This window comes from Triplophysa rosa, linkage group LG8, assembly GCF_024868665.1.
Source record: "Triplophysa rosa linkage group LG8, Trosa_1v2, whole genome shotgun sequence".
NCBI classification, from domain to species: domain Eukaryota; kingdom Metazoa; phylum Chordata; class Actinopteri; order Cypriniformes; family Nemacheilidae; genus Triplophysa; species Triplophysa rosa.
The window spans coordinates 3,441,851-3,454,626 of NC_079897.1; the positions used below are offsets into that span (position 1 = coordinate 3,441,851).

The 12,776-nt window shown below is 38.2% G+C and overlaps 1 protein-coding gene across 4 annotated transcripts in view; it reads right to left on the bottom strand.

The window, feature by feature from the left end:
• The window catches only part of otud7b (OTU deubiquitinase 7B), a 29,816-nt gene that overhangs the window by 12,849 nt on the left and 4,191 nt on the right, over positions 1-12,776 (bottom strand). The window lies entirely within an intron of this gene.

Consider the following 12,776-nt stretch of genomic DNA (forward strand, 5'->3'; position numbering starts at 1 on the left):
TAATGGAGTAAAATTGTGTTTGTGTTTAATTCTTACACAAACAGCAGCAACAGTACACAAACAAGTATCTTGTGACAATTATTATTACGATTTATGATGACCAATAACATTTAGCTTCTGATAGGATTCTTTAACAAACAACTCCAGCGCTTTCCTCTAACAAGCACAACATTGTGGAGTCAATCAAGTGCACTTATCCTGTAAATACAATCATTTGAAGGCAGCCTAAGTATCAAAAAGAGTCATCTTACGGGGTAAATCCATGAAAGTACACAAAGCATGTTGTTTGGCAACAGTAACCAAAAAAATAACAGAAATCCCAGAATGTATTGTAAGTGAACAGCAATGGCACAGTCAGTTGCAACAGTGCAGGAAAACACCAGAGGAGCATCACAATGGCACTACACTACCCATAATGCTTCTCCCAGCAGAGCAGCTCTTTGAGGCAAACAGCTACTGATGTAGGGTTAGTCAAAGCTTTATGGGAGACAAGAAAGTGTCAAAGTGCAAAGAAAGCAAACTACCTTTTTTACCAGAGTAAAAACCAGGCATTTCAATTTACATTAGCACACTTACAAACTACATACTATTTTATTAACATGTATCCATACTGTGCACACAGTATACCACAGCACTTGACCTGCAATGCATTGTGAATAAAGATATTTATATTTACTCATACAAGTGTGTGCTAAATAACTGTTTGTTTCCAAATGATAGCTTGACATAGCAATGCGATCACATCTTATTTTTAACAACATACTGCCTACTCCAGTGTAGACTGCAATATTTAGTAACAGGTAAGCTAGTACTGTATTTAAAACATAAACAATGACACACTGCTGTTGATCATGCTTTACAGGTTTGCTAACAAACGTCACCTGTGATGATATTCTTCTGTCTGGGGTCAAGCGTTTCGTCACCCCTCCCTGATGTAATGTTACTTCCTCAGTCAGCGCTGGCCTTGCGTCCCTTAAAACTCTGACTCAAAGTTTTCAACTAAATGCTCATGACTCATGATTCCTTGCCTCCCCATCCGCTACGCCCAACAAAAAAGCAGACGTCTTCGCTGTGCCTAGACGGGCATAAAGGGCCTTTTCAGTGAGGGAGAGCTTTTTCTCTCGCTTTGATTTTGTTTGGCATCTACAGCTGAGCGAATAAAGACGTGCATGGCAAAGCAACAAAAACAAGCAGAGAAGCTGATTTAAATCAAAGCTGATGATCAATCTAATGATCAAAACTGCATCATTTTAAGAATTTGTGGACATACCTGCCAAATACAGCGAATCAGACTAATCCACTGGGTGGGACAGGATTAGTGAGTAAACACTGTTCTTATCAAAGTTCAAAAGAGAAATGGTGTTAAATAAAACCCTGAGTAAGCAGGTTTCCATCAGTCTGGTTTTATTCGCATTTTGAAGTTTCGCATCAGAAACGAGTGATGGAAATGGCAAATTTCGAATTAAAAACCCTTAATTCGCAAATAAGTTTTTACGCTCGCTTGAGGTGGTTTTTCTTTTTTGAGAAAAAGGTTAATGTGAATAATGGGAGATAGAAACGCATTTGTCAAATAAATTCCTCCAAAAAGTCACGTAACTGCACTATGAGACTGCGTAACCTGACTAACCAGAGTACTGATCTTGTTACACAGCATGAGAAATGTTGTTACGGTCATTCTTAAATGCCTGAGCAAAGTCGTCAAAGTATTTCTGTAATTGCCTCTTAGAACTGTCACGACTGTGTTTCCCAAACAGCACGCATCCACAAAAGCAGCGCATTTATTGTGTTTCGTAATCGTCGGCTTGCGCAAGTTTTATTATATATGAAAATTATTATATTCAGTGGCTTCTCTTACTTTTCTTACTGGTATTTAGTAGCAGTTTATTAGGAAGTGACAGTGACTAGTTGGATGGAAACGGTGCTTATTCGAAAATGTTTTATGCGATATTCCAATTTTGCGCATAAGCTAAATTCGCAACTTTGGATGGAAACCCGGATAATGACTCAGCCAGTAGCTTATAACTCACTTCATTCCCACAGTTTTTTTAACAACATTATCAAGAGTGAGTCAACCTCTTTAAATGTTCTGACAAAAACAAATGCAACAGCAGGTTCAAAGGTCCAAACCCCCATAGAAGGTCACAAGCCCATCTCTTAGCAGCCAAAAACAGAGAAATCACTCAACAAACAAGTGCGGGAAGCAAAATGGGCTAGGACTGCCACAAGATCATTTTTATATATACATATTTTTTTTATTAATTAATTATATATAAAATACCATACATTTAATATTAAATATTAACTACATTAATAATGTCGTCTGAGAATGTCCATCTTTGAATTTCTGATTTTTCTAATCATCGAAGCTGATGATGTACCAAGATGAATTGCAAATCCACATTCACAACTGATTGACAGTCCTCATGAATGCACAACTATTTAAAGCCTTGAGTTTTGGTTTAATCGCCACACCTGAAAACCTGTCAGAAGTCACATTAGATTTAACATCTCGGGTTACTGTGGGAAACACTGCTCTCCAATGAAAACCATGTGGGGAAACGAGTCACAAAGCACACCTGTACGTTTACATAGTTTGTTTATGAGCAAATGTTTCAACATCCCATGTATAGCAACATTATGGCACATGGGTTTTGCAAGAGACACCCAGGCGATGTAAACAGGCAGCACCCAACAACGCCCAACTGAATTTTTCTGCAGTGGCTAGCTGGGCTTTTGTCTGTTACATAACGTGCGTTGCTGCCAACACGTGGGTGCTTTAAGATAGCAGGATCATTAAAACCGACACACAAGCAGAGGTCAACTCGGTTGTGTTCGCTTTGTGCACTGGACTGACTCTAGCTCTGAGGAGTGCAACTGCATAAAGGTTCAACTAAAAACGGAGATTAGAAATCATTTTGGGGAATAAGATACATGCGTTTAACCCTAAATTCTGACTAGAGCAAATGTTATCGAGCTGGATAATATAGAACTGGTTAAAATTACAAGCTTCTTTGTCATTGTTATCCAACAGAAGTGTTAAATTTGAGCTGACTAAAAATCTAAAATCTGAATACAAATGCAATGGAGAAAAGCTTTAAGCTAATAGGATTTCTCATTTCAGGAGAGCACAGCTTAACGGATAGCAAAGTCACAGTTGAAGAGTAATAGAATGGATCATCACATAGCTTCAGAGCTGCATTAATGAGTCCAACTGCTATCCAGCGCCAATAGCTGAGCTTCACAGAGCAAAAATGCTTGTCAGTCAGAAATGTGGCTGAGAATTTGACTCATGCTTGACGCTTGAAAATTGCCGTGTTGCACTTGTCATTCTGTGAAAGAATGACAAGTAATTTTTCTGGCCTCACTAAAAACTGAATGTCAAGCCAAGAAACCAAAATCACAAACAGTAAAAGGATATTTAATATTTGAAGGTGAATTGTGAATTACTAACAGAAATATAATTATATAATTTTTTATATATTATATAAATAAAAATACTTTTTTACAGTTTGTCCTGGCTGGTAATTTTTAGATGTCCCTGAATCCATGTTCTGTCCAGTCCTACCTTGCAAACATGCTGTAAAACTAGAGGCAAAGTTGTGCGTACACTAAACTGGGACATGAGCGAATACTGGGTACTGCCAGAAAAAGAGTATATATGTATATATGTATATATATATATATATATATATATTCTTCCAAGCCCAGGACCTGACAAAGAGCTGCAGTGATTCCACCACTGCTGAAGAAAGAGCAGCTCTTCAAGGGTCCACTATTGTCTTTATGGCTGGGTAGTATTTTGAATATTCCCAATATGTTAGTTATGATTTTGCGAAGCATAAAATATTAAGCAACACTGAAAATAATGAAATGTAACATTTTTTTATACTAATTTCGTGCCAAGACAGATACTGTATGTTTTCAAAGTGCATCCGGATAAAAACTCAAAGTTCTATAATGAAGCGTTTAGAGCGAAAAGTCAATTGCACTATGTCACTATAATTCTTTTGGAAATGGGATGCATTGCATTATTATGCAACATCACTGCTAATTTTCAGAGATGCAGCACAGAGGAGATAAACATTTCACGTAAAAAATCCAGTCCAAGGGCTCTCAAAACGATCCAAAAACTAGCTCACATGACCTTGCATAGCCCAAATATCAACATCTGATGAACGACATTATTCCTCTTTAACCCGCAGGAAAGAAACAGCCGCGAGAACCTTTAAAAATTTCGGGATTATCCATGTACTTTAAACGTAGCGGAACCTGGCAACACTGCACACACGTCTAACATCTCATTTCAAACTTAGTCTCTGGATGGATGGATGATGTCAATATAGTCAGTATTTTAACATTTGGAATGAAAATAAAGTTTTCGAATAATTTGAATTGCATGGAAAGAACATGTTCTTGTGGTAAGTTTTGTGTTTTTAAATATTTGATGCAAACATTAGATAATTAAGACATACGCAGCACTGCTCTGCGCATGTGCACCAGGTATTTTTAAATCTGATTGAGAAAATACTCTGATTCAAGCATTTACATGCATAATTTTTCCTTCATTCATAAATGATTGAACATTACAATTTCCCCAAATTTCCATAAATGCAGTTCTCCAAGATGCATTAAATTACAGAATCTTCTCTTTCCCAAACAACTCTTAAATTGAAGAACTCTGTGACTGAAAAGAAGTACAAATAATAAAATATAACTAAACATGTCACTTAATTTACCTTTTTCATTTTTGAACTCATATCACAAAAGTCTAAGATAACAATAAAATACTTCAACTTTATTCTCGTCTGTTTCTGTTTATGAAACTAACATTGTTTTATTTCATTTTTTCTGAAATGTAAAATAAATTGTCTTTATCTTGGGTCTGTAGTATTAAAAGAAGTGGGTTGATTTTTGCTGCAACTTCAATAAAAAAGTTACAAATCTTATGAGTGAATTCTACTCTAAAGATGTATATGTATTTGCAGTTTTTTGTGTTAGTAAAGAACTCAATCAGATATACACTCACCTAAAGGATTATTAGGAACACCTGTTCAATTTCTCATTAATGCAATTATCTAATCAACCAATCACATGGCAGTTGCTTCAATGCATTTAGGGGTGTGGTCCTGGTCAAGACAATCTCCTGAACTCCAAACTGAATGTCAGAATGGGAAAGAAAGGTGATTTAAGCAATTTTGAGCGTGGCATGGTTGTTGGTGCCAGACGGGCCGGTCTGAGTATTTCACAATCTGCTCAGTTACTGGGATTTTCACGCACAACCATTTCTAGGGTTTACAAAGAATGGTGTGAAAAGGGAAAAACATCCAGTATGCGGCAGTCCTGTGGGCGAAAATGCCTTGTTGATGCTAGAGGTCAGAGGAGAATGGGCCGACTGATTCAAGCTGATAGAAGAGCAACTTTGACTGAAATAACCACTCGTTACAACCGAGGTATGCAGCAAAGCATTTGTGAAGCCACAACACGCACAACCTTGAGGCAGATGGGCTACAACAGCAGAAGACCCCACCGGGTACCACTCATCTCCACTACAAATAGGAAAAAGAGGCTACAATTTGCACGAGCTCACCAAAATTGGACAGTTGAAGACTGGAAAAATGTTGCCTGGTCTGATGAGTCTCGATTTCTGTTGAGACATTCAAATGGTAGAGTCAGAATTTGGCGTAAACAGAATGAGAACATGGATCCATCATGCCTTGTTACCACTGTGCAGGCTGGTGGTGGTGGTGTAATGGTGTGGGGGATGTTTTCTTGGCACACTTTAGGCCCCTTAGTGCCAATTGGGCATCGTTTAAATGCCACGGCCTACCTGAGCATTGTTTCTGACCATGTCCATCCCTTTATGACCACCATGTACCCATCCTCTAATGGCTACTTCCAGCAGGATAATGCACCATGTCACAAAGCTCGAATCATTTCAAATTGGTTTCTTGAACATGACAATGAGTTCACTGTACTAGAATGGCCCCCACAGTCACCAGATCTCAACCCGATAGAACATCTTTGGGATGTGGTGGAACGGGAGCTTCGTGCCCTGGATGTGCATCCCACAAATCTCCATCAACTGCAAGATGCTATCCTATCAATATGGGCCAACATTTCTAAAGAATGCTTTCAGCACCTTGTTGAATCAATGCCACGTAGAATTAAGGCAGTTCTGAAGGCGAAAGGGGGTCAAACACCGTATTAGTATGGTGTTCCTAATAATCCTTTAGGTGAGTGTATATCACATATATTGGTTGATTTATTCATTTTTTTATATTTTGGATTATTAAAAACAAGTAGAAGTCGTGTTGAATGTCATTTTACCTAGGTGAAATTACCACAGTTTTAGAGTGAACGACTTCAACATGAGTTTAGCATCAGTATACATACCCCGTGTAGACGGAGCAGCGAGAGATGAACTACAGTGCACCTTTTTGTCTGTACAGTACATGATGCGTGTGCACGCGCGTGCAGTCAGCGGATATGAGAGATGCGCGTCAGTCAGCAGAGACACACATGCGAGTATAAACGAGCCGTGAAAGACAGACTGTGCGCGCGCACGTTTACATGTTTACTTGCGGCTTTGAGTGTACTGATGGCTGTGACGTTCTTGCCCGCATCACGGGAAACAGAAGATCGGCTTGGAATCGGCAAGACGTGAGACTGACGTGGTCACCGGTCCGGCCGATCATACGAAAAACCGTCCGATTCCGGTCTCTGGCCAGTCAATCGGTGCGCACCTCTACTTTCAATCCAATCGAAATTTCAATCGTATCGACCCCAATCGGACTGATTAAGGCGTTTACATGAAGGGTTTTCAGTCAGAGCCATCAATCCGATTACAAGTGGATTATTTGGTTGCATGTAAACGTGGTCAATGTACTGTACAGTTTGAGGTCAGGGACCGCACCACAAATATCTGCTTTTCAGCATCCTGCCCAGCCTTCATCAAAAAGTCATTAGTGCAGATGCCCAAGCAATTGTTAGATCCAGTGATGTTTTGTTCATTTGCAGTTAAGCAAAACTGCTAAATAGTCCAAATGCATAAATCTATGACCACCAATCAATGCATTCCCAAAATAAGCTTAATGAACTACCATCTACGAAAAAAAAGTCTGTAATTCTTCCACTAGGTAAACAATAGAACAAGTCATGACTGTTTAATTAAGATGCCCAAAACATTTTTCCCTCCCATGAAGCTACTGGCAATTGTGTCAAAAAGCTGTTGACCAAATTATTTTAAAGGCTAGTTAGAGAAGGGTCAACAATCTGATTAAAGAGATGTCTCGCAAATTTAAATGTATTGCAAATTAAATATTAAAATGCACTGTGAGACCAGATCAAGTCAAGTTCTTTTCAGCAATGTGGCAACTCTAAAAAAGCCTCTTCTTGACCTCTAAAAATAGCCACGTTTATTCAAAGTCAAACATTACACACAGTCTCAAAAACAGACAGCTGTATAAGGGGAAATGCGAAAAAAGAAATCTGGCAAACCCCTACTCTATGAATACTACAAAACAATGGTTTCCATGATAAGACGGAGAAGACTTTGACAATGGGACTTGCCTGCAGCCACCACTGCTACTATATTTTAACCAATACTGAATCTTCCACATGACCTTAGTCCTTGATTCGACACACTTCTCAACACAAGTATCGCCATAACTTTATGCCAAAATGCATAAATGTAATTTTGGAGTATTTTTGTTACAAGCGTTGATCGGCGGGTAATGCAACAGTTTATTTCTCATAGTTTAATTCATTAAGGAATGTAAATCACATGAAAGGCTGTTAAAGGGGTCATATGGCACGAACATGTGTTTTTCTGTGTCTTTGGTGTGTTATAAGTTGCCCATGCATGTATAAAGGTACGTACAGACCGGGACGTTAATCGCACGTGCTTATCGCCAGCGTTTTTCGAGACATTTTTTCGGCGTTCATACCCAAACAATTTTCACTGGCGATGATCCGAGGGAACGTGCAAATTCACTTCTTGACATAGATGGCGCTTGATGAAAAACAGAAAAACCCTGATACACAAGGTGGCACTGCACAACTTTATGCATTCTGACACTCGCTTGTCACACAGAAGAAGACTTCATCTTGGTTCCCATTCGTCAATGTGTGCTCGGCAAGACCGTTTTGTGCTTGAGCGCCACCAAGTCGTGTTTTACTGTAACTTCAGCAGCTCCAGGCACACGGCGCGTCAAACCAAAAAAACGAGCCCGAGGCGTTTAAAAAAAAAATGACGCTTTTACGCCTGACGTTTTCCGCGTTGGTGTGCACACTCACATTGGAGCCCTTTGTTTAATCACAACTAGGGACGCACCGATCCGATACTCTGGATCGGAATTGGGGCCGATACGGGTCTTTTTTGCTGGATCGGGTATCGGACTGACGGGTTCCATTCAAATCCGATCCGTTGCGTTACCCGTGGATGTTACTCTTAAGCTTAAGCTTCAAAAAGGACTAACTATCAGGAAACCACCATAAAAGTTTTCATGCACTGTATTCCACGTCATGTATTTCGATGGCTTTATGCGAGGAATAAACCAATATAGCATACGTTATGCGTTCCAATGTTTTCATTATTCTTCATAATCACTAGATAATAGTCTATCTTTTGTTTAAAATGCATTTTGCCAGAGACAGTACTCGCTGAGTGTAACGTTATTAGATTAAAACACTGGAATGGATGGATGCAATGTACTATGATTTAAACACATAACATACCTCTTCTCTTTGTGTTATAACGGTTTTGAACTTGGGGAGCAAAGATGCCCGCGACATCAGAAGGATCATCATCAGGACGCATCATCATGCGTCCGGGATGCTCGTGAGTGAAGTGGGTACGTCATTCTGCATCCAATGCGCATGAGTGTAAATAACGTAGAAGCGAATATATTAAGCGCATCATTCTGTGTCCAGGATGCACATGAGCGAGTCTGTTCCACTCTGCATTGGAGACTTTTATACGGTGATAGTTTTGTGCAATAAACAGAGATTTATTTGTTAAACATTTTTTAAGTATCTGTACTTTATGAGACCAAAAAAAACCATTTTTTTAATATGTTTTTTACCTTTAATACAGTACTTAATTACATTTAAAAAACCATACTTTCCTACTTTTAAAGGTAAAAATAATTGAGTAAAAGAAAGTGGTAGATTTTAATGTACTCAAGGATTAAAAGTTTAAAAACAACATTTATTTATGAAATGTAGTGGAGTAAAAAGTATGATGTGCTTTATAATGTAGGGAAGTATTTTTTGTCCAAAGTAAAAATAGTAAATACTCTGATAAAGTACAGATATTTTAAAATGTACTTGAAAGTAAAAATGCTTAAGAATTATCCACCTCTGGCAATAAAAGATAAAAATATGCAACTCTACGTTGATCAAGATAAACAGTGCTAGTATCGGCCAATACTCAGAATTCAGGTATCGGAATCGGATCGGCAAATGAAAAAGTGGTATCGGTGCATCCCTAGTCACGACGGGTTAAACGTTGACGATAAACACACGCGATTATCGTCCCGGTGTGGACGGGCCCTTAGACACGTAAAATTGAAAAAATTAAAGTGTCGGAACAAAAGATGCATTCCATCTAAAAGCGAATTCTCACCCAGACCTGCCTGAAATGCCTTGTGTAACCACACCCACACAAATCCACATCAGTTTGTGGTATGAGTTGACTAAGACCTCCCAAATGTACACGCAAGTAAGGTGGGCGTACCTGTCAGTACAATTGCTTTGGAATCTGATGTTCCAAATATGGTAAGAGGCGTTACATTTCCGTCACACGCTTGCAGTATTCGACCAATCACTACGCACTGGTTAACTGGCCAATCATAGCACACCTCGCTTTTCAGAGCGATGAGCTTTGTTAAAAATCCACTTGTTTCAGAGAGGCGGGGCAAAGAGGAGATACAAACATGCCCGGTATGTGGAAAATACAGCGTTTTTTAACCTTAAATCGTGTATACACATTGCATTACATCTAAAACAAACGATAATATTCGTTTTAGCCATGTCATGTGACCCCTTTAATACTCTATTCCAGTTAGGCCTGTTTCCACCTTTATAGTTGGGCAAAAATTTTAATCAGACATTTTTCCTGCTGCACGGAACCAGCCAAGTTGAAAATCTCTGGTAACACAATGGATGACAAACAGAAAAGCAGACAGTCCTGTCTCTGACTTCTATGCATTCACTTATACAATATTCTTACAGCTACCTATAATGATGCAGTGCCATCAGTCCAGTCCATTTTGAGCCAGAAGCACAATGGCAATACTCTTCATGGACTGCTTCATGGACTGCTGTGCTAAAAAACAAAAATAATGAATTAACAACAGTTGTGTTTTCATTGACCCTGGCAAACAATCTGTCATAGTTTTTACAGCGCAGTGGATCTATGCCAACCTAAACTAAACATGCTATGGACGAAGAGGAAAACAGCAGTATTTACATGACTTGGGTTTTCCCTTTATTCACAAACTAGTTGTCTGAACAGGCATAGTCTGAAGTGTACAATCATGTCAGACAGCTTCTGTCATCTGGAAAATGTGCAATGCTCACTGTTCCATGGGAAACTAGTTGAGTCTTAGACAAAGGCTGGTACTGTAACTTAAAGATGAATTCAAGTGACATTGTTAAAGGTGCCGTTCTTTGGTTTTCGAAGCTTTGATTATGTTTTTTGGGTGTTTAAGTATCAACACTAGTCTGACTCTGCGTGCAAATCTTAAATATGCTAATTAGTAGGGATGTGCGAGACTAATCGACTAGTCGTTTAAACGGTAAGCTTCTACTAGTCGACATTGAAAACAACAGTCAATTACACAAAAAAATTACACAAAATGTTATAATTTAAATGACTTTCATTTTAATGTTTCGTTTAAAAACCTTTTAAATTACATACCAAAACAATATGTTTAAAAAAATAATTCCGCGAGTCTTTAAAAGTGTATCAGGAACGAAATGTTTTAATTTTAGGTCAGATGATCTAGCATGCGTTTCCTTTTTGCCAATTGCAGCACGCTCAGAAATGACCACTTGAATGACGAGTTGTGGGGGTGTTTTGAAGGAGGAAAACGGTAGGTTTTGAAGAAGGAAAACGGGTAGGTTTTACGCAAATTATGTCATATCAAAGTGGCATAATAATAATTTGCCTGGAGACATGCGTTACCATACTGTATTGGGTTCTTATTGCCGCGATGCGGAAAATGCGGACTTTCAGAAGCACGGAATGCAGGCATAAAACGAAAAAGTAGATAATGATCTAAAGCTACATACAGTCATGTTAGCAATTACTAAATAATAAATTTCGATATTTTAATATTTAAAATGCTTGAAAGACGGATTGAAGTTATTTGATGGCAGAATGAGCTGTAAATGCGGTGAATGCATCTTGAGCACACTCAGTATAACTGAGATGAGAATGTCTCAGCTTCTAGATTCACAGAACTTTGAAATTTCTTTGATTATAATGTTTATCACAAAAAAAGCGCTTGAATAAACGTGATCGCTTAGCACTGTTATCTGTGTACCCTTGCAGAGTTTGCGTAGATTCCTCAGATGGAGTTATTGTTCACAAACATTGAGCCGACTTTCATCCGAGCATTATGCTTGCATTTCCTCAACAAGAACATGTAAAATAATACTAACATCATAATCACATGCGGACTTGAGTGTTTAGCCTATGTTCTATAAATTAGCTAATATGGGCAGTATGCTTTATTAGCAGATTTTTCATTCGCTCTGCACAAAATCAAATGCGTTCTGTAGCTTGTTCTGTACATTTTGTCCATTGCTTTCCATTTTCTTTTTTATTTACACACATTGCTTTGCTTTATAAATGATAAAAACATGATATAATGTAGTCTATCTTGTTGGTTGATCGGCTTACCCTACCCTAGGCCTACCCTAATTATAACTTGTAGGCTACTTAAATTGCGACAATTTTTTTCATTCAACATTTAAATAAACAAACAATGAAATAAATATTCTACGTTTTATGATTTCAGTGTAATATACACAATTTTACTAAAATTTTATTTAATTTGATTACTAAAATTTTATTGAACTTTTAGAGTCCGAAAAAACAGACTTAAAATGGATTTTGTATAGGCTACATATTTTAAGGCCAGGCACAGACCAGCCAAAGCAAACAAATGCTCATCGCTTCACTTCTTGTAGCCGCTAAAATGATCCAGTCAGGGTTGGCGCATAAGCAAATGCAGAATTATTAATGATCATAATGTAAGGAAGGTGGAACACATATGCCTGTTTTAGCTACATTAAATATTGGATATGAACAGTTTGATTAATAGCCTACATTCTTTAGTCTTTAAAATGTCTTACATGGGCCACACGCAAAGTTTTTGGACCGCTTTCTGGGCCATTCTTAGTTTTAGACTAGTCGACTACACGGTTACAAAACTTTCATTTAAACGATTAGTCGTAGCGCACATCCCTACTAATTAGTACATCAAGAATCAATTCTGAATCGAATCGTGACCCTAAGAATCGATTCTGAATCGAATTGTGAGGGACCAAACGATTCCCAACCCTAAAAAACAAGCCAACCATGACCGCAAATCAACACAAAACCCTTTAGTAAAGCTTAACTGCTTTCCAATGAGATAACCAGGAAACCTAGCATAAATAACAATATAATTATTCCATATAGTTATAACAAATATATGAATATTCAAGAGGGGCGCTCAGACATAACAACAAACTACAAGTGGCTAAAAACAAATCATCCACAGCCT